The sequence below is a fragment of the Theobroma umbraticum genome, unplaced genomic scaffold (genome assembly GCF_002168275.2).
Source record: "Theobroma umbraticum cultivar Fairchild unplaced genomic scaffold, ASM216827v3 scaffold_4.1, whole genome shotgun sequence".
NCBI classification, from domain to species: Eukaryota; Viridiplantae; Streptophyta; class Magnoliopsida; order Malvales; family Malvaceae; genus Theobroma; species Theobroma umbraticum.
In genome coordinates, this window is record NW_018397258.1 from 7,853,513 (window position 1) to 7,876,087 (window position 22,575).

Below are 22,575 nucleotides of genomic sequence, written 5' to 3' on the forward strand. Positions count from 1 at the left end.
ACTAAAAGTCTTGTAATAGTCAAAACCTACTACTTGATTGTACCATTTCGTTACAAATCTTGCCTTATATCTTTCAATTTCACCATTTGCCTTCAACTTGATCTTATACACCCACTTTAGCCAATCACATGTGAATTTGAAGGTAGAGGTACTATGGTCCATGTACCATTGTCTTGCAAAGCTTTTAGTTCTTAGTCCATAGCTTCTCTCTAATGAGAATAATTTACAGCTTGATAAGAGTTTGGCTCCTGAACATGGGATAAAGCAATGGTACATGCCTTATGTGCAGGTGAGAGTTGTTTAGTTGATAGGTGCTTAGTTATTGGATGAAAGGTGACAGAATTAGATTGTGAAGGTATGTCAACATAATATGCATCAAAGTACTTAGAAGGTTGTCTTTATCTTGTGCTTTTTCTGGTTGGTACCTTTACTTCCTAAGAAATGCTTATATCAATATTAAGACTGTCTGCAGTTGGTAGTATGCTATCAACTGAGGGTGAATTAAAGGAAATGTTATTTGAATTTAATGGAGAAAATGTTTTATATGATGAAGAAGGTTCAAAGGAATGCAATTCAGGTGTTGTGTTCTGTTCGTAAGGCTGATATGGTGATTAACATCAAAATCTTCCATGCATTCATCATGCAAACTATGTGTTTGATAAAATGCATCAGATTGCATATTGTTGCTTGATGAATGGAATGGAAACACATGCTCATGAAAAACAATGTTCTTTGATATCAAGACCTTTTATGCACAAAGATCATATACCTTATGCCTTTTGACATTATTTGGATAGCCTAAAAATATGCATTTGCTTGCTCTTAGCTCCAATTTCTTTCTATTTTGTGTTGTGGAAAAAAAACATAAACATCCAAAGACGTTAAGATGGTCATATGATGGTAGTTTTCCATGTAACAATTCAAATTATGACTTGTTGTGAATTATTTGCTATATACCCTATTAATTATGTGAACTGTAGTGAGGATTGCATCTCCCTAGAAGTGAAAAGGGATACTTGACTGATGTATTAAGGCTATTGCAACCATTAGAATATGTTGGTGTTTTCTCTCAACAACACCATTCTACTGAGGGTTATCTACATAAGATAATTGATGAAAAATTCTAGTTTTGATGGAAAAATAGTAAGTCTAAACTCATTCTCATTATTTGATCTTATAACCTAAATTGAGCCATTAAACTATTTTTGTACATATGTATCAATGGAAGGAATAATAGTTGAGACATCAAATTTATTTCTCATTAAGAAAATCCAAGTGAATTGAGAGAAGTTATTCACAATAGTTAGAAAATATCTTTCTTCTAACATAGTTGGGACTTCATAAAGTCCTTAAATGTCAACATGAATTAATGGAAAAAGAACATTTGTACTTTGAACATGAGTTTGAAAAGAAAGTTTTCTTTACTTTGCCAAAGGGCAGATTTCACATATTAATTCATTTGATCAGTCAAAAATTGGAGAATGTTGGTGGATTACATTAATCTTTTCTACAGGTACATGGCCTAACCTAAAGTGCCCAAGAATAAATAGATTTGGTTATTCTCCCATGAATCACTAGCGTTCCAAGATATTTTTCAAATCCTTAGTTAGAGGGATTTTGGTTTTCCTACTCAAAATTTTTGCATTTTGATGACCAATATTAAAGGAAACTAACATTCTTGATTTTCCAAGGTTAACTTTCTGGCCTGATGCCAAACAAAATTTGTCAAGTACTCTTATCATAACAATTACTTGATTAATATTTGCAGCTCCAAAAAGCATAATATCATCAACAAAACATACATGAGATAATATAAGTCCACTCCTCATATGTGAGATGGTGTTGGGCATTTCAATACTTTGATATTAAAATGGTTAGGCTGGGTTGATTCAACCTGATTTGACTTGTATTTGATTGTGTTGTTTGATGGGATAGTTATATTCATTTGTTGATAGATTTAAAGATTTAGATTAATTTTTTTATGAATTATCGAAATTTATTTTATTATTTTATTTTTTACATTTCTAAAGTGCTTTGGGAGTCGAGATGAGAAAGAATTGGGAAAAACAATGAAAAAAGAAAGTTGAAAAAGTTAGTTAGAGGGAAAAAGATCTATTCTTAAAGCAGAGAACATAAAGATTTGGGGTTGTTAGAAGTGTTAAAGGAGAAGGAAGGTTAGGCGGAATGAAAAGTCAAAAACACCTTTATTTCATGAAATTCTAACCCACAAATCACTACCTCTATGCTTGAAACTTGTGCATTGTAATTTCATTAAATTTAAATGATGTTTTGGACTTTCCACTTTTTTTTTCCTTCCCCTTGACCTCCCTGCTCCTCTAGAAGCTTCCTAGTTGTTTAAACTATTGTTATTTTAACATGAATTTTTTTAGCTAAATACTCAAATAAGTCCCTCAACTATATCAAAAAAGTCAATTCAGCCTTTTTTTTATTAGGTTCAAATTAGCCCTAAACTTTTATTTCGAGTCATATAAGCTCTTCCCATTAATAGTTGACTAATTCTGTTAGTCAACGATAGCACTTTTATAGTACATCATTTGTTATGTGGCACTTTTATAGTACGTCATATGCCATGTGGCATGTCAATGTAGTATTTTTATGACTTCGTTACCACGTGGCAGATGATGTGGTGAAAAATGATTCATGTGCTTACCTTTTTACCTAGACACATGTCTAAAAATAATTGATTAAGGATTTAAAATAAAAAATAATTACTTTTTCCCATAATATAATAGAAGTCAAACTTTTTGTTTAACAAAATAAATCTTTTGATTTAGATTTAAACCCAAAACTTACTAAATTATCTTAGAAACCAAAACTCAAATGAACCTTTCTAATTGATTGAAGCATTTCGAATCTTTCATTGCCTAGAAAAACAAAATTTCATTAGAAGAAGTAAGTTGCAGCAGAAGTCTACATGCAAAGTATAGTGAAGACATAAACAAAGTGAGGAGCTGCTTGTCATATTTGCAGTAGTCTGTTTTGTGGAGATGTCTTTCTATATATCTTTGGAAAGAAGTCTTTTAAAAAATTATCCATGGAATCACTCCACTAGAAACACCAAGATCATATCTAAAAATGAATCTTCCCATAGCAGCAACAATGCAAGCAAATATAAAATAATTGGTAATTTTATACTTAAAGAGATGAGCTTTCTCTAAAGTTCCTGTATTGCCATTGAACTTTCCACCAACTATGTCTCTAGTCTCTTTTTTCTCTTCCTCCTTTCCTTTTCCTCCCACTCTATTTGTGTTTCCTATTAGCACCCTCTGAAAAATGCACCAACATAAGTAAAAATATAACACAAATTTTGCTATTGTAGACAAAATTGGTGAGGTTGATTAGAGGAATTGAAGATTCATAAATTTATTTAAAGAAGAAAAAGAAAACTTAAGATAAAAATTAAGTACATATAACTAAAATTAAAGAAAAGAAATGAGAGCGGTACCTAAAAATTGGAAGGAGATTGAGAGGGAAGAGACAGCTTCAATTGCATCCAAAGCCATGATCACTTTTTCTTTGTGTTCCAAATTGCTGCTTTTTGGTTGAACAAGTTGGAATATTCAATCCAAACTTTAACCTAAAATTTGAAAAGCCGAAGCTTGAAAAAATCTTAAATTATTTTGAGTTCAATTTGTTCTATTTTTTCTTAAAACATAAATCAAATGATTTAGTTTGTTTTGGAACATAACGTTTGTTCAACAGACTAAAGAAGAAGGTAATTAAGGTTTTTTTTTCAAATCTTTAATCAATCATTTTTGAACATTTGTCAAGTTAAAAAGGTAAGCACATGAATCTTAATTAGTAGCTTTTAATGCCACATAGGCCACGTAATAGATTATGTCGTATAAAAGTACCATGAGTATCATTGACTAATGGAAACTTCCGTTAGACAATAATTAGTGGGAGGGGTTTATTTAATTTGAAATGAATGTTTAAGAGCTTATTTGAATGTAATAAAAGAATAAGGGCTGAATTAATTTTTTTTTACATAGTTTAAGACTTTATTTGGGTATTTAACCATTCTTTTTGTATTTTACTATCAAGATTTATTTGGTATTTTGCTTGGGTGATTATCACGAGGTGATTGAGGCCTATATTGTTGAACACTTCGGTGCAATATTTATATTGATTGAAGACTCTAAGAATTGTGAATACTATCATTACATAAAATCTTACCAGTTAATATTTTATGTACGTAAAAATAACATTCATCACAAAATGTACAAAAATCACTTGTCGTACAAGCAATTTAAAAAGGTGTGTCAATTTTTTAGATAACATTGCAAAGGCAAGATGGCATGTATAATACAACAAAAAGTAATTGTCGCGTGCTTTGCTTATGTGATATGAAATATACTTAAAATTAAATGTAAAATTCAAACAAAGATTACGTGCAAGTATACGCGATCACAACAAGTAATAAAGTGGTAAATAGAGTGTTGATCCCTCGACAAGTCGGTTTACTAGTTGTTGCTAATTGCTAAAATTAAAACAAGCTAATTTTATCCATACACTAAATTTTGAAAAATGATTAAAAAGTAATCTAATTAACTAATTCTAATATAATAAGTACAAATAACAAATTGAGGTGGAAGTAATGGTTTAATAGTCTAGGATTATGATAACCTTTAATATTTCACATAGAATTGTGTTCGCTTAATTTCTTAACCTTAATGGAAATTGATACCAATCTAGACTCCTAAAACATGTGTAATTCTTTGTCAAGATAGTACAATTGTTGCTTATCTTAATTGAATCACTATATGTCTATAGGAAATAGCTAAATTAAGTTCCTGAAGCCAAGGTTCTAAAAGTTGACTATATGCAGAAATTAGGCATATGTTTATCCTAATTGCACATCAAAACACTTAAATTCATTTCTATGTGTATTGAACACGTATTCCCCAAATCAAGGTCTAATTTAAAATAACATTTTCAAGTATCATCTAAATACCTAAATATATTTAAATGGTGATTAAGCAAATAAATGGGCAATAAATTCATATTTCAGTAAACATCAATGTTTCCATAGAAAATAAGTAATAAATCAACATAATATCCAAGCTACATATCAAAATCCACCCAAACCCAACATATTCAAAATATGAACTCAAATCTCAACAATATGAAGCATTTTTTTCAAAAAGAGTTAGAGAGAGAAAATCAAATCTAGAGTGAGAAATTCTTTAGAGAAACTTGTTTATCCTTCAATCTCTTGATTTCCTCCTTCTTTTCCCTTTTTGGTTCCAGCTTCCTTTTTCCCAAATTAATGTTTGAATTTTCCTCTTTTTCTAAGCCAAAAATATTGTATTTATACCCTAGTTATTGGCCATTTGATGTAAAATCGAATGGCCAATAATGTGCAGAGTCACATGCCTACACCTAGGTGCTGAAGGTTCTGTCCTTGGTCTTTTCAAGGAGTTGGGCAACACCTTAGGAGCCTAGGCAACTAAGCTACTATCCACACTACATGCAGTTTGCTACAGTCAGTTGACTTTCTTTATAGTTTTTTACCATGATCTCTTTTGAATTAGGTGAAGTGAAATCAAAGTTGTAGCTCTTCCTCTTAGCTTTCCATAGGTCTAAGAATCATGTCAATCAAAGTTTTATAGCTCAAGATATGCTCTAATTACAATAGCATGGTCTGAGGTCAACTTAAGTAAAAGTAGGGTTGCGCAAACGGTTATTTCAATTAGTTCGGTTTTGGATATTTGATAACTGAAATAACCAAACTCATATTTAAAAATAACCGAAACTGAACCAAACTCTACAAATAACTAAACTAATAAAAACCGAACTAATTGAATTAGTTCGGTTTAGTTTCCGAAAATCGAACTTAAGAAATTTTTTTTGTTTGTATATATTTATTTATGTTGTATTTTTTTATATACCAATATTACAAAAATATTAAAAAAAATAAAAAATTATAATAAATAAGATTGATACTCATATAAAGAACAACAAATAATTAAAAACATAGATAAAAACAACAATAAATTGTTTTGTGCAAATAACTTAAGTTCAGTTAGGAAAATGCCTAATCGAAACTAAATTGAATTAATTTTAAGAACCAAACTATCCTAACGGAATTATCCAAAGAACCAAACTAACCAAACCGAAAAAATCAAACTCACTTCGGTTTGATTCAATTGTTCGGTTTAGTTTGCATTTGCACACCCTTAAGTAAAAGTATATGATCATTTGCAAATTTGACTTCCAAGCTCTTTTGCATGTTTACCAATAATAAAAGGTACAAATAAGACTTAATAACATGATAATAACTCAAATTACTTAATTAAACTACTGAAGTATGCATAAAATAAATACTAAGAAAGATATAAAAACAAGACCTAAATTAATTAAAAACAATAGGACATTAGTCATTTTTCAGTGCAAAAGAATGCAAGATAACTCTATGAAATAGAGTTATCACACTCATAAACTTAATCTTTTGCTTGTCCTCAAGCAAAATTTTAAACAAAAGGAAATAAAAACCTAAACAAAGAAAACATCTAACTAGAATTAGGTTGCACCAAATTAATGATTATTTTTATATTCCTCGTAAGTCATCTCATTTTCTCTAACTTAAAGCAAAACCTAAATATGATTCAAGTTCACATTTCTACTTATATGCAAGCCCATTCTCGAATAAATTCCCATGCATGTGCAATCTTTTACAATGAACCATCTTGCAATATAAATAAATTTATGCTAATGGAAAAGTTAAATTAGTCTTAAGTTTCATATGTTTGCTTTTTGTTCCTCTCTCCATTAATGTAAACTCACACTTAATTAAGGATCCATAGGACTTTATTCAACTTGTAACATATGGCTGAGGTGATGATAGGATATGGGATATTATGTGGCTCAATTCACCTTAAGCACATATTCAATTTAGGACCTATTTAAAGCTTTTTTCTCTTTCACCCAATAAACTCCTTTTACATCACCTTATTTTTTATTCAACATTTCATTATTTCTTTTTTTTCTTCCTTTTTTCTTTTTCTTAATTTTCACACCCCTAAACTTATTTCTTTTATTGGGTAGTGAGATGAATACAAACATGTTGAACTTTTAATCACTTTTCATCTTTACTACTTTTTTTTTTTTACTATCTAGCTCATTACACTTCCTAAATTGACTTATGCACTTAGGAGTGAGGGATGCAAAAGATTGAAACATTTTATATAAGGGTCTAGGCTAATAACGAAGTGTTTAAACAAAGAAAAGGTTACATTAGGCTCAAATGGGTGCTTTAGGGATAAATTTAAAGCAAAGTGGCTCAAAATGCTCAATTAGTCCAAAAATGGCTTAAGTCATATCCTTAACTAAGTATAACTTAAAATTTCACCTCAAGAGAAACTCTAGCAAATTCTAGAATTCAAGACATTATTCAAAAATTTACATTCACATAAAATTTCTCTAAATGTATATAACAATTCAATGTAAGAGAAATAATACTTAAATTAGAAAACCTCATCCTACAATGATGCTTAACATGAGAGTTCAACATAATACTCAAATAATATTCACATTTAGCAAAAGCAAAGGATAACAAGATAACTTAGTTTCATCATTGGAGAAGTGAATCAAAGAAATTGATGTAACTAACTTTAGCTAATTTTTTTTTTCAAAATGTGCAGAAAATTAAATGATAAACAACTTAACTAAATTTAAAGTCTAAAAACAGAAATGCAAAAAGAGAAGAAAATAAAGCTTAAAAACTAAAAAGTTCCTCCCAAACTTTGAATTAACATTGTCTTCAATGTTAAAAAGTAAAAAAAAAAAAGTCAAGAATATTTCCCAGGGTAGCAGAGATCCGCTAATCTTCCTCTTCATCCTCATTCTATCCAAAGTTGTTGAGAGGATCAGTTAAGGTGACAAAAATCTAAATAAGGAAAAAAAACAAAGCCACATTAATGGGAAAGTTTGAAAAAAAATAACTTCAAATAAAAAGATTAAGAATTTCAAAAACTCGAGTTGCCTCCCAAGAAGAATATTTTTATAATGACTATTAATTCACCTGATTCTGCATTTCTTCATCCACAATGTACGGCTTGAGGCTCATTCCATTGACCATAAGTGCTCTAGTGGTCTCACTTTTTATCTTTGTAATCCCACATGGATAGATCTTGATCACTTTAGAAGGACTCAACTTTCTTACCTTATGTTTTCATGAAAAGTTTGAAGCTAGAATTACTGACTGACACTTGCTATCCAATATGAAACCGAGACAATTAGGAGGTGGAGGACGAAGCTTCTCAAGCGATTGCTAGGTTTTGATCTATGAAGGTGGCAACTTTAACCCAAAGGTTGGTGCTTGATCACTTATAGGTGGAGAAATAAGCTTACACTTACCTTCATCAACCACATCCATTCTAAAGCAACTAACTGAAGAGGTAGGATGCTTAATTGCATTGAAAATATTGAACTTGACTACCTCATCTCTAACTTTAAAGGTTATCTTGCCTTCCTTCACATCAATGATTATGCTTGTAGTCGCTAAGAAATGTCATCCCAAGATCAGAGGAATGTCCACATCCTCTTCTATCTCAAGCACAAAGAAATCCACTAAGATGTAAAAATGCCCCTCTTTAACAAAAATATCCTCTATAATTCCAATTGAGGTGTTAAGTTGTTTTGTCTGCTAATTGCAAGGTGACTATAGTAGGTTGAATGTCCTCAAGTCCAACTTTCCTAATAGCAAACAAAGGCATCAGTGACATATTAGCACTTAGATCACACCAAGCTTTAGAAAATTGAAAACCACCAATAGCACATAGTATAGAAAAACTCCTTAAATCCTTTAGCTTTGGAGGAAGCTCATTCTAAATAATAATGTTGCACTCTTCAATGAATGCCACTATCGTATACTTACCTAGTTTCTTTTTCTTTGTCAAAATATCCTTTAAAAACATAACATATAAAGGCATATGCTCTAAAGCTTCAGTAAAAGGGATGTTGATGTGGAGCTTCTTAAACACGTCCAAAATTTTTTGAAATGGAACATCTAATTTTTACTTTTGGAAGCACTAAAGAAATAGATGAGAAGGGTGTGTTATTGGTGCATCCTTGACTTACACTTGCTTGTTTGACTTTTCAAATTTTAATTCATTCTTAATTGGCTTCTCTTATGGCTTTTCTTGTTTACTACTACTACTAACCTTTTTCCCACTCTGAAGGAATACTTCTATACAAGGATCTTGGGCTTCCCTCATAAGATTAGGTTTAATATTACTCAGTAGGGTCCTTGAGGCCTATTGTTGACATTTTGGCTAATTGTTTCATTTGAGTCTTAAGAGTTTTCAACAAAGCTGCCTAACTATGAATAAGAGCATCTGTCTTAGCCATCTATTAAATGAATAGCTCTTCCATGGATGGTTTTTTTTCTTACATTAGGGGTCTAGGTTATTGTGGATAACCCGAAGAAAGATGCAATCATGGAGTTCATAAAAAAACTTTGATTGTTGCTCTAAAAGAAGTTAGAGTGATTCCTTCACCTTAAATTGTATGTGATAGAGTATGGGTTATTTTGTTGCTTGCTCCTCACAAATTACACTAACTCAGTACTTATATGACACTGATCGCTCGAGTGTCCCTTACCACAATAATCATAAGTAATAAAGCGACTCTATATTAAGTGGACTCCAAAGGAGTTAAGTTTCTTAATGAGTGCGACTATCTAAGCAATTAAAGCATTAATATGCATCTAGCTCGTGAACACTAGCTACATTCCTTGGCAAGGCCCTTTCAGAATGTTACTGATAGTTGTTGGACGTAATCTCTTCCAATAAATCATAAGCATCATCAATTAACTTAGTCAGGGGAGCACCATCAACTACAACATCAATGGTAGTCTGAATTGGATTCAATAACCCATTATAAAATATTCGCACCTACAACCATTTGGGTAGACTATGATATAGGCATCTTTGAAGAAAGTTCTTAGACCTCTCCTATGCTTTGTATAAAGACTCAAAATTCAACTGCATGAAAGAAGTAATATCGTTCATCATCTTTACAATCTTTATAGAAGGGAAAAACTTGGCTAGAAACTTTTGTTTAAGGTCATCCCAAGTAGTGATGAAGCAGGTGTGAAGAGAATTCAACTAAACTTTGGCCTTATGTCGCAATGAGAAAGGAAACAACTTCACCCGAATGGCATCATCAGTAACCCCATTATGCTTAAAGGTGTCACAAATCTCCAAGAAATTTGAAATGTGCATGTTCGGATCATTATTTACGAGGCCTTCAAATTAAATATGTGTTTGGATCATTTAAATGATGGTTGGCTTAATCTCAAATTTGTTGGCTTGAATTACTAGCCTTTGAATGCTTGAATGAAGTCCTTAGACTAATGGAACAGCATAATCCCTCAATGATCGATTATCCACTACATGTTTTTGAATTTACTAATCACCTTGATTCTTAACCATTGTACGTAATTAATTGGAGTGTTGAGAGTTTTGTCTAAGTAATCTCTGAAAAGTCTTATCGATTTTTGGATAACAAGGGACAATTTCTTAGCTCCTTACTTTTCTCATACACTACCCAAGAAGTACCTGAAAATAAAAAAATAAAGCTTAAATTAAGACTAGCTTGTTTGGTATTAATATTAGCAAAAGAATATAAAAACAATTCCCCGATAACGCGCCAAAAACTTGTTATGTGCTTTTCTTGTGTGATGTGAAATGTACTCAAAATTAAATGTAAAATACAAGTAATGATTACATGCAAGTGTATACAATTGTAACAAATAATAAAGTGGTAAATAAAGTGCCGTTCCCTCAAAAGGTCGATTTATTAGTTGTTGCTAATTACTAAAATTAAAACAAGATAATTTTATTTGAGCAACAAATTTTGAGAAGTGATTAAAAAGTAATCTGATTAACTAATTCTAATCTAAAAATACAAATACCAAATTAAGTTGGAGTAATGATTTAATAGTCTAGGATTATGGTATCCTTTAATATTTCACTTAGAATTGTGTTTGCTTAATTACTTAATCTTAATGGAAATTGATGCTAAGTTTAGAATCCTAAAGCATGAGTAATTCTCCCTCAAGATATTACGATTATTGCTTAACTTAATTGAATCACTATATGTTTATAAAAATAACTAAATTAAGTTCCTTAAGCCAAGGTTCTAAAAATTGACTATATGTGGCAACTAGGCGTATGTTTATCCTAATTGCTCGTCAAAACACTTAAATTCAATTCTAAGTGTAGTGAACACACATTACCCAAATCAAGGTTTAATTTAGACTAACACTTTCAAGTATCATCTAAATACCTAAACATCTTTAAATGGTGATCAAGCAAATAAATGGGCAATAAATTCATATTTGAGTAAACATCAAAGTTCCCATAGAAAATAAGTAATAGATTAACACAATATCCAAGCCACATATTAAAATCCACCATAACCCTAGATTAAGAGTTCTAACTCAACATAGTCAGAATACAAACACAAATCTCAACAAGATGAAGCATTTCTTTAAAAAGAGTTGGAGAAAAAAAATCAAATCTAAAGTGAGAAATTCTCTAAAGCAACGTTTTGATCCTTCAATCTCTTGATTTTCTCATTCTTTTCCCTTTTTGGTTCAGCCTCATTTTTCCCAAATTAGTATTTGAATCTTCCTCTATTTTTGAGCTAAAAAAATTGTATTTATACCTTATTTATTGGCCAATAATGTGCAGAGTCATGTGTCGATGTCTAGGCGCCCAAGGTTTTATCCTCGATCTTTTCAAGGTGCTGTGCTGCACCTTCATCGCCTAGGTACCCACATTGTTGTCCACATTGCATGCAGTCTACTGAGTCAATCAACTTCCTCAAAATTGTTTTACCATGATTCCTCATAAACTAGGTGAAGTGTTGAATATCAAAGTTGTAATTCTTTCTGTTAACTTTTTATAGGTTCAAGAATCATGTCGATTAAAGTTTTGTATCTCAAGATATGTTCTAATTACTACAGCATGGTCTGAGATCAACTTAAGTAAAAATGCATTATCTTTCGCAAACTTGACTTTTAAGCTCTTTTACACCTTTACTAACATATAGCACAATCAACAGAAGGTACAAGCAAGACTTAATAACATGATAACAAACTTAAATTACTTAATTAAACTATCAAAGTATGCATAAAATAAATACTAAGAAAAACACAAAAATAAGACCTAAATTAATTAAAAATAAGAAGACATTAGTCATCTTTTAGCTTAAAAGAATGCAAGATAACTCTATAAATTAGAGTTATAAGCAATCTCAGAAAATTGATTTTAGATTTTCAACCAATTCTTTTATGTTCATGTATAGCGCTGCAACAAATATTAAATAAGAGTTTGGTTTTGAGAAAAAATATGATAATAATTATAGGACTATAAAAGCTTGGTTTCAAGAAAAATATGATAATAATTATAGGACTAAAAAAGCTACTCAATCATGACGTGTTGATAAATAACAAGGTTGGTGCATTATCCTTTTGCCTAAATATCAAGTTTCGAATCCCCTCTCCCACAATAATAAAAAAGAATCATGACTCATTGATAAGTTTTTACCTATTTTTTGGAAAGATAAATACCATTATAGGATATATATTATTTTCCTATGAAAAGTTCAAATGTAAAGTTCCAAAAAAAAAAAGAAAAAAAAAGAAAGACATTAGATGTTCTCTCACTCCAACAAATGGTACATTATGCTTATAAATAGGGTAAATACTCTCCAAAACTTCATTAATATTAAGAGTTGTTATGAAATATAACTAGAAGAACAAATAAAGATAACTTGAAGGAATAATTACAGAGAAGAAAGAAAGTATTTAAAGGGAGAAAAGGGATCTTATTGAAATGTATGTTTACAAATAAACTGAAGCGGCCTAGTAATAGGCAAATAACCTCTTTATCTTGATAGAATTTACAAGATAAAGATAAAACTTAGGGATTAGATGGATTAAATCCTAATCCAATCTAATTTATATCAAATCCAGATATAGATAATATAAATAGATATTCACAAAAATATTCATAATACTTCCCGTTGTATATCCATTGTATTAAGAATATACTTCATTAAAACCTTACAAAGAAAAAACCTCACAGGAAAAAAATTCTAGTAAAGGGAAAAGAGTACATAAATCTTATCAAGAATACACTTTTGTGATACTGCCTCATTAAAAACCTTATCAAGAAAAATCCAGTGGGAAAAACCTTGATAAAGAAAAGCAATGCAATGCGTATTTTATTCCCTTTGATAACTGCATTATTTAAGGTCTTTAAAACAGTGCATTCTGATCTTTTGTACCAACACTTTAAATGTTACAGTAGGAAGGGCTTTAGTAAATAAATCTACTAGATTATTACTTGAACAAATTTGTTGAACACTAATATCACCATTTTCTTGGAGATCATGAGTGAAGAATAATTTTGGAGAAATATGTTTTGCTTAATTGCCTTTAATGTATCCTTTCTTTAACTGTACTATAATGTTAGAATTTTTTTCTTAGTTGACAAGCCACATATTTCTTGAATATGTTGAGTTACAGATCTTAACCAGATACATTCACGACTTACCTCATGAATTGTTAAAATTTCTGTAGGGTTAGAAGAACTAGCAACTATAGTTTGTTTTATAAAACGCCACAAAGTAGTCGTACCTCCATATGTGAATAAGTAACTTGTTTGGGATCGAGCTTTGTGTGTATCTGATAAATATCCTGCATCTGTATAACCAATTAAATATGATTTTAATGTATTTGAATAATATAAGCTCATATCTATTATTTCTCGGTGATATCGAAGTATATGTTTAATTCTATTCCAATGTCTTCAAGTTGTAGAAGAACTATATTTGGTGAATAAATTCATAGTAAATGATATATCAGGTCATGTATTGCTAGCAAGATGTATTAGTGCTTTAATTACACTAAGATATGATACTTTAAGACTAAGAAGTTCTTCATTATCTTCACGGGGTCGAAAAGGGTCTTTTTTTACATCTAATGATCTTACAACCATTAGTGAATTCAATAGATGTGCTTTGTCCATATAAAATCATGTTAATACTTTCACTATATAATTAGATTAATGGATAAAAATTCTATTTGTCAAGTGTGCAATTTGAAGACTCAAACAAAACTTTGTTTTTCCAAGGTCTTTCATCTCAAATTCTTTCATCTCAAATTCTTTCTTTAAGTAATCTACGGCTTTTGATAACTTTTCGAGAGTTTCAATAATATTTAGATCATGACCATAAAGAACAATTATCACAAATTCATATTTGAATCTTTTTATAAAAATACTTAGGCATATAGGATCATGTTTATAGCCTTTTTTCGATAAATATTCACTAAGATGATTATACCACATACATCTGAATTGTTTTAATCCATATAAAGATTTATTTAATTTGATCAAATAAATCTCCCAATAATTCAAATTTTATACTTCAGACAACTTAAATTCTTTAAAGATTTTCATATAGATATCATTATCATGTAAGCCATATAAATAGGTTGTAACTAAATCCATCAGATGCATTTTAAGCTTTTCATGTATTGCCAGACTAATGAAATATTGAAATGTAATTGCATCCACCATAGAAGAATATGTCTCTTCATAATCAATACTAGGTTTTGAGTAAAACCTTGTGCGATAAGCTATGCTTTATATCTCACAATCTCTTCTTTCTCATTTCATTTCCGCATAAATCCCCATTTATATCTCACTAGTTTTATGCCATTTGGTGTACAAACTATAGGTCCAAAAACTTTACATTTTGCATGTGAATTCAATCCACTTTGATTACGTATTTCTACATTGGCCAATCATTTCTATGTTTACATTTGTCAACAGATGTAGGTTCAAGACCCCCATTTTCTTTCATAATATTTAGCGCTACATTGTATGCAAAAATATTATCGATGTTTATTTCATTCTAATTTCATCTTTTTTCTGTCATGACAAAATTTATTGAGATCTCTTCATTTTCACTGATTTCAAGTACCTGAATTTTTTTTGAAATTATGTCAATGGTTTGTTTTGGAGTTTTTTATTTCCTCTTCTTGACCATCTTGAATATTTGCTCGTTTTCTTTTTTGAGAATTTTTATCTCTGGAATTGATTGGTCTTCTATGCTTTTAGTGTGTCTTGGACTCATTAACAATAGTAGATTGTCTTACATCAATTCTGATTGGAGCATTTTCAGTTGATATATGAGATTTAGTTACTCTTTTATGTCAGTAAATGCATTTAGCAACTATTTTGTTATATTTCTCAAATGAATTTTCTTTTGAACTTCTTGTTCACATTGCTTTGTGTGAGGATCAAAACTAGATAATGATAATGTATTCAAAAATATTTCCTTTTTTAACTACTTATTTTCTCCCTCTAATGTTAAAAAAATTATTTCATAAAAATGACAATCAACAAATATTACAGTGAATAAATCTCCTATTGACGGTTTTAGATATTTAATTATAAATGGAGATTCATATCCAACATTTATTCCTAACCTCCTTCGAAAATCTATATTTGTGCGTTGTGGTGGAGTAATTGGAATATATACCACACATATAAAAATTTTTAGATGAGAAATATCTGGTTCTTGACCATAAACCAATTGTATAAGGAAGAAGTTATGATAACTCGTTGGCCTTATGCGTACAAGTGCTGTTGCATGCAAAATGGCATGCACTCAAGCAGAAATTGAGAGTTAGGATTTCATAAGTAATGGCTTTGCAATCAGTTTAAGGTGTTTGATAAACGATTCTGCTAGACCATTTTGTGTATGAACATGACTAACAGATTGTTCAACATTTATTCTAATTGACATGCAATATTCATTAAAAGCTTGAGATGTAAATTCACTAGCATTTTCAAGATGAATAATCTTGATTACATAATCAGAAAAATGTGCTCGTAAATGAATTATTTATGCAAGTAATCTTGCAAATGCCAAATTACGAGTTGATAATAAGCACATATGTGACCATCTTGTCGATGCATTTATTAAAACCATTAAATATCTGAGTGGTCTATACAATGGATGTGTGGGTCTACATATATCTCCTTGAATACATTTCAAAAATATAGGGGATTCAATCTCAACTTTAGCTAGTGATGGTTTTATAATTAATTTACCTTGAAAGCATACAGCACATAAAAATTCATTAGATTGAAATGTTTTTTTATTTTTTAATGGATGACTACATGAATTTTCAATAATTATTCGCATCATTATTGATCCAAGATGACCTAACCGGTTTTGCTAAACATTAAAATTATCAGTAAATTTCTGATTTACTATATCATAAGTTTAAATCATTTTAATTTTTGTGTAATACATTCTAGATGACAAAGTAGGTAATTTTTCCAACACACACTTTTTACCCAATATAATATATGTAATATAAAAGTATTTAGTGTCTCTTTCATTCATTGTCTCAATATGATATTCATTCGAACGAATATCTTTAAAACTTAATATATTTCTTTGAGATCTAGTAGAAAATAATGTATCTTTTATTATAAACTTTGTTCTTCAAGTAGTAAAATATTGCCTCTTCCAGAGCCTTCAATTAATCTTATATTACTAGATATTGTATTGACATTAACTTTTTTCGTTGTCAAGTGAAAAAAATATTTCTTATCTTTAAATATAATGTGCGTTGTAATATTATCTATTAGATATATATCTTCATCATTGATCTTGGATCTAATCAGATGACTATCCATATTTTCTTTGAGAAAATAAAATATATATAGTAAGAAACTTACATAAGAGAACATTAAATATAAACTTGGTTATTAAAACACATAACAAAAAATCTTCGTAATAGACATATTAAAACACATAAACTTCTTAATAGAACTATACTAAATATATCAAGTTCCTAATAAAATTGTACTAAAACATATCAACAAATAATTTAAGAAATTTCATTATCGGGATTTCTATCACCAATCAAATGATTAATCTGTCTTTCAGGGTGGGGAAAAAAATCAACAACATCTAAGTGTGTTGTATTAACTTGGCTATCATCTTTAACAAAATTTATTTCAATATTTTCTCTTGTATCTTTTAGTGATGCTTGATAAAGTTTAACAAGATGTTTTGGCATATGACATGTACGTGACCAATGGCCTTTCATGCCATATCGGTAACAAATATTTTCTATATTCTTTTTACTTTGTTTACCTTTGTCTCTTTCTTATATCTCTTCATTATTTATCCACTTCTGGTAGGTGCTCTTATTATCAAAATAATAATTTGTATAACCACCACGATTGTGATGACAACCTCTTTCACGTCCACGATTATGACCACGACCACGACCACGACTAGAATTTCTAAATGATGTTGCATTCACGTTAAGGAACAAAGCAAAACCAGTTGGGCGAGATTCATAATTTTTTGTCAATAGCTTGTTATTTTCCTCAACCATAAGGAGACATGAAATTAATTCAGAGTATTTCTTAAAGCATTTTTCACATATATTACTACTGCAAGAGCACATTTGAGGCGTGAAAAGTAGAGAATGTTTTTTTTTAACAAATTAGCATCAGTCACCTTTTCTTCACACAATTTTAATTTAGAACTAATTCTATGTAATGCTAAATTATACTCACTTATAGTTTTAAAATCTTGCAATCGCAGATGCATCCAATTATAACAAGCTTTTAGCATAATTACTATTTTCTAGTGGTCATATATTTCCTTTAAACTTTTCCAAAGATCCATTGGATCTTTTATTGTGAGATAGTCAATTTTTAATCCTTCATGAAGATGGTGGCGAAGGAAAATTATTGCTTTTGACTTATCCTAATTGGATGCTTTATTTTCTTTTTTGATTGTGTCTTCAAAACCCATAGCATCTAGAATCCAAGATAGATAGTTTTTGCCAGTAATATTAAGAGCCACAAATTCAAGCTTTGTAAGATTTGACATGGTACTAGCTTAAAAGAAGAACATAAATGTTAGTATTGCATAATATATCGTAAATAGCAAGCAAACTAATAAATTGGCTAATGAAAAACAATTAATATAAAAATGAAAATTGACTTATTATAAATTGGTAAAATTTAGGCAAAACAAGAAAGTGATAATAGACAAAAATTACTTGGAGAAAAATTGAACTTCAATTTTGAGAAGTTTAAGAGTGAGAGATTAGAGAATCATGCTGATAACATGTTATAAAAATATAACTTAAAAGAACAAATAAAGGTAACAGCTAAGAACAAGATTAAATGCTTCCAAGATCAAAAAGAACTCAAAAAATTAGCAAAAAACTCTCTCAACTCTTCCGCTTTTCACACCAATCTTTATAATTAAGTTTAACATTTCATCTTGTACCATTCAAATTAGGTTAGTGATCATAGGTACTTCTTTTTATCTTTATTTCTTAGTTACTTAGATTGTATGAGTCACTCTAAGGGGATTAATCAAGTTTGGGTTAGCTTGATTGGTGTTATAGGTTCTAACTCAACTTAAGAAAAGTTAGATTTTGAGTTTTGATTGATCTCGTGAAAACTATTGTTAAAGGTTGTGGTTAAGCCTTGAAAAACCATTACAGGTTTTGGTTGATCTCGTGAAAAACTATTGTTAAAGGTTGTGGTTGAGCTTATGAAAAACCATTGTAAAAGCTTAGTGAAAGCTTGAGAATTTTACTTATTCTAGTGATTTGGTTTGAAAATCATGTTTAAAAGATCAAGGTAGTGGATGTTGGTCAAAAAATCGAACCACTATAAATCTTTGTGTATTGTCTGCCCTTTTTTATTTTTCATTTCATTCTTCTTTAAATCATTCTTTCATCCAGCATTTAACTTTTCGTAATTGACCTTTAACTCGCCCCCAATTAGTAGTCAAGTTTAGTGACATTCAGAAAGTGTTATTCACCCCCTTTAGCACGCATCTTTAGGACCAACAAGTGGGATTAGAGCTTAAGCCTCATTCTTAAGGCTTAACATCTTAAAAAAGATCCAAATGGCTTTTCAAAAATTTATTATTGTTGAGGAACAGTCCACAAACAGATCACTTTTATTTGATAGATCAAACTACCCTTATTAGAGCATTAGAATGTCTATTTATATAAGGACAATAAATTATGAAATATGAGATGCCATCACTGATGGACCTTTTATCCACTCGACCATAAATGTTGTGACCAATGAAAGATTCCTAAGCTAAAGGCTGAATGGAATGAAGCTAAAACCAAAAAGGTTCAAACAAACTTTAAGATAATAAATACTCTACATTGTGCCTTAACTCTCACTAAGTTTAACAAAGTGTCAAGCTGTGCCATTGCTAAACAAGTTTGGAACAAACTTAAGATTATCCATGGAGGGACTTCACAAGTCAAGGAGTTCCAAATAGCTCTTCTAACTCACAACTATGAGATGTTTAAGATGAAACTTAGTAACGATATCACCAAGATGCGTGATAGGTTCACCAACATCACCAATAAACTTGTCAGCTAGGTAAACCAATTTCTAAAGATGAACTTGTCCAAAGACTTTTTAGAAGCCTGCCTAAGAATTAGAAGTAAAAAATGACTACTATCCGAGAGGTTAAGGACTTAAATGTCATCACTCTTGATGAAATTTGTGACTTTCTTCTCACTCATGAGCTGGAGCTTAAAGGAAAAGAAGAAAAAGACAAGAGAGAAACAAAAGAAAAAAAAGAAAAAACATTGCTTTAAAAGTAAGTACTCTTGAAGAAGAATTAGATAATTTATTATGTGATAATGATGAAGAGTTGGTTATGGTAGTAAGAAGATTTAAAAAATTTATGGGATAAGGAGATAAGAGACTGGCTAAGAAAGGATACAGAAGAGATCAAAGTTTTTCATGGAAAATCAAAAATAAAAATGAATCCAATAAGAAGGAATATGTTATCTATTTTAAGTGCAAGAAACCTGAACACTTCAGATCAGAATGCCCTTTGCTGAAAGAGAAAACTCTTAAGAAAAATAGAAAATCAAAGAAGGCTATGGTGGCTGCAACCTGGTTTGACAATAATGTTTCAAGTTCAGATATTGAATAAGAAAAAGTGGAAGAAAGAGCAAACTGATCTTTGATGGCCAAAGATGATGAATTCGAGGTATCTTCTGCTCTTTGTGATATTTCAATTAATGGGCTTCATGAAAAATATGAATGTCTCTATGATGAGTTTGAAAAACTTGCATCAAAATATAATGCTTAAAAAAAAGACTACATCTTTAAGACTAATTTAGAAAAAATAAGATATGATTTCAACTCTATATTTGAATAAAGAAATTTTCTTCAAACTGAATTAGAACATTCAAAAATAGATTTTGAAGTTCTGAAATTAGAACTTGAAAACAAAATTGAAGCATTGCAAAAGGCTATGGATGAAAATATTGCATTTAAGAGTTTGAGAAAAGAAACATCAAGAAGAAATACAAACTTCAAGAAAAATTCTGATAGTTTCTTATCTAGATGTTATGTTTGCGGGAAAGTAAGTTATCTTTCTTATGACTATTTTAGAAAAAGAAACACTTAAAGAACAAATATGATTTGGGTACTAAAAGGATCTTATGTAGCAACTAACCTTCAAAAACCCATTAAGGTATGGGTACTTGTTAAGAAAAATTGAAAATCTATCTTGCAAGTTGAGCCAAACCAAGAAGACATATGTTCAAAAGCTCGATTGAAGCAATAACAGCCATGGTATATAGATAGTGGATGCTTAAGACATATGACTGGTAATGAAATTTTGTTTGCTTAGCTGGATAAGAAAAAAAAGAAGTACTGTATCTTTTAGAGATGATTCAAAAGGTAGAATTCATGGTATAAGAACCATTGGTAAGAATTCTCATGCTTAAATTAATCATGTGCTGTTTGTTAAAGGTTTAAAGCATAATCTATTAAGTATTAGCCAATTGTGTGATAAAGGCTTTAAGGTATGTTTTGATTCATATAAATGTGAAGTGATAGACATTAGTATCAACAAAATTTCATTTTTAGGAAAAAGAATAAAAAAATATGTATGTTATATTTCTTGAAAATCTTGAGCTTGATGGTTAGACATGTCTTATGGTAAATGATGGAAATGATAGGTGGCTATGGCATAAAAGACTTGGACATGTAAACATGCATATTATCTCTAAATTAATGAGAAGAAATCTGGTTATTGGATTGCTTGAACTTAAATTTGAGAATGATAAGATTTGTGATGCTTACAATTAGAGAAACAAGTTAGAACATCTTTCAAGACTAAAAAGGTTATCTCAACCATTAGACCTCTTGAATTGTTGCATATTCATCTATTTGGTCCAATCAATATAACTAGTTTAGAACGTAAATCATACGATTTTGTGATAATTGATAACTACTTTAAGTACACTTGGGTCTACTTCCTTGCTCACAAAAATGATGCATTACTTGCTTTTGCAAATCACTGTAAAAGAGTTTAGAATGAAAAAGAACTTCTCATTATTAGCATTAGAAGTGATCATGGAGGTGAGTTTGACGGAGATAATTTTGAAAACTTTTGTAATGAAAAAAAGGCTAAATCATAACTTTTCTGCACCTAGAACTCCTCAATAAAATGGGGTTGTAGAGAGAAAAAATCAAACTTTAAAAGAAATGGCTCGAACCATGCTTTGTGAAAATAATCTAACAAAGTATTTTTGGGTAGAAGTTGTCAATACAGTAACCTATATTCTTAATAGAGTTTCAATAAAGGCCATGATTTCTAAAACTCCCTATGAGATATACAAAGGTAAAAAACCAAACATCTCTCATTCTAGGAGCATTGGGTGTAAATATTTTTGTTTTGAACAATGAAAAACATTTTCTTGGAAAATTTGATACTAAGAGTGATGAAGCAATATTTCGAGGATATGCATTTAACTCAAAAGCTTATAAAATTTTTAACAAAAGAACTTTAACAATTGAAGAGTCCATTCATGTAGTTTTTAATGAAACTAATGCCTTGCAAAAGGAAGTTCTTGTTGATGAAAATGGTGCAGAAGACCTTGAGAGACAAATGGAAGAAATGAGCTTAAAAAACAAGAAAAATAGTGAAACAAACTCCCTTGAAAGAGAAGCAGAAGCTTCACTTTTAAAAATTTACAAAGAACTAAAAGTCAACACAATGATCTTCCAAAAAGCTCGAAATATGTCAAAGATCACCCATAAGAGCAGATTATTAGTGATCCTTCAAAAGGAGTTAAAACTAGAAGAGGAGTGAAAGAAACATGTGAATATTCAACGTTCATATCACAAATCGAGCCTAAAAATTTTGAAGAGGCAGAAAAAGAATAAAGTTGGATGTTGGCTATGCAAAAAGAACTTGAACAATTCAAAAGAAATAGAGTATGGATGTTAGTTTCAAGACCTTTCAATCACCCAATTGTTGGTACAAAGTGTGTGTTCAGAAATAAGGTAGATGAGCAAGGTAATGTAATAAAAAACAAAGCTAGGCTAGTGGCTCAAAGATATAATCAAAAGAAAGGTATTGGCTATCATGAAACCTTTGCTCCCATTGCTAGGATAGAAGCCATAAGATTATTGCTTGCATTTGCATGTTTCATGA

General features: G+C 30.1%; 1 non-coding gene across 1 annotated transcript; it reads left to right on the forward strand.

Moving 5' to 3' along the window:
* Positions 1-9,933: 9,933 nt before the first annotated feature.
* LOC149527393 (small nucleolar RNA R71) lies at positions 9,934-10,040 on the forward strand. Its single transcript, XR_016351098.1, has one exon. It is a non-coding gene; the product is annotated as a small nucleolar RNA R71 (small nucleolar RNA).
* Positions 10,041-22,575: the final 12,535 nt, after the last annotated feature.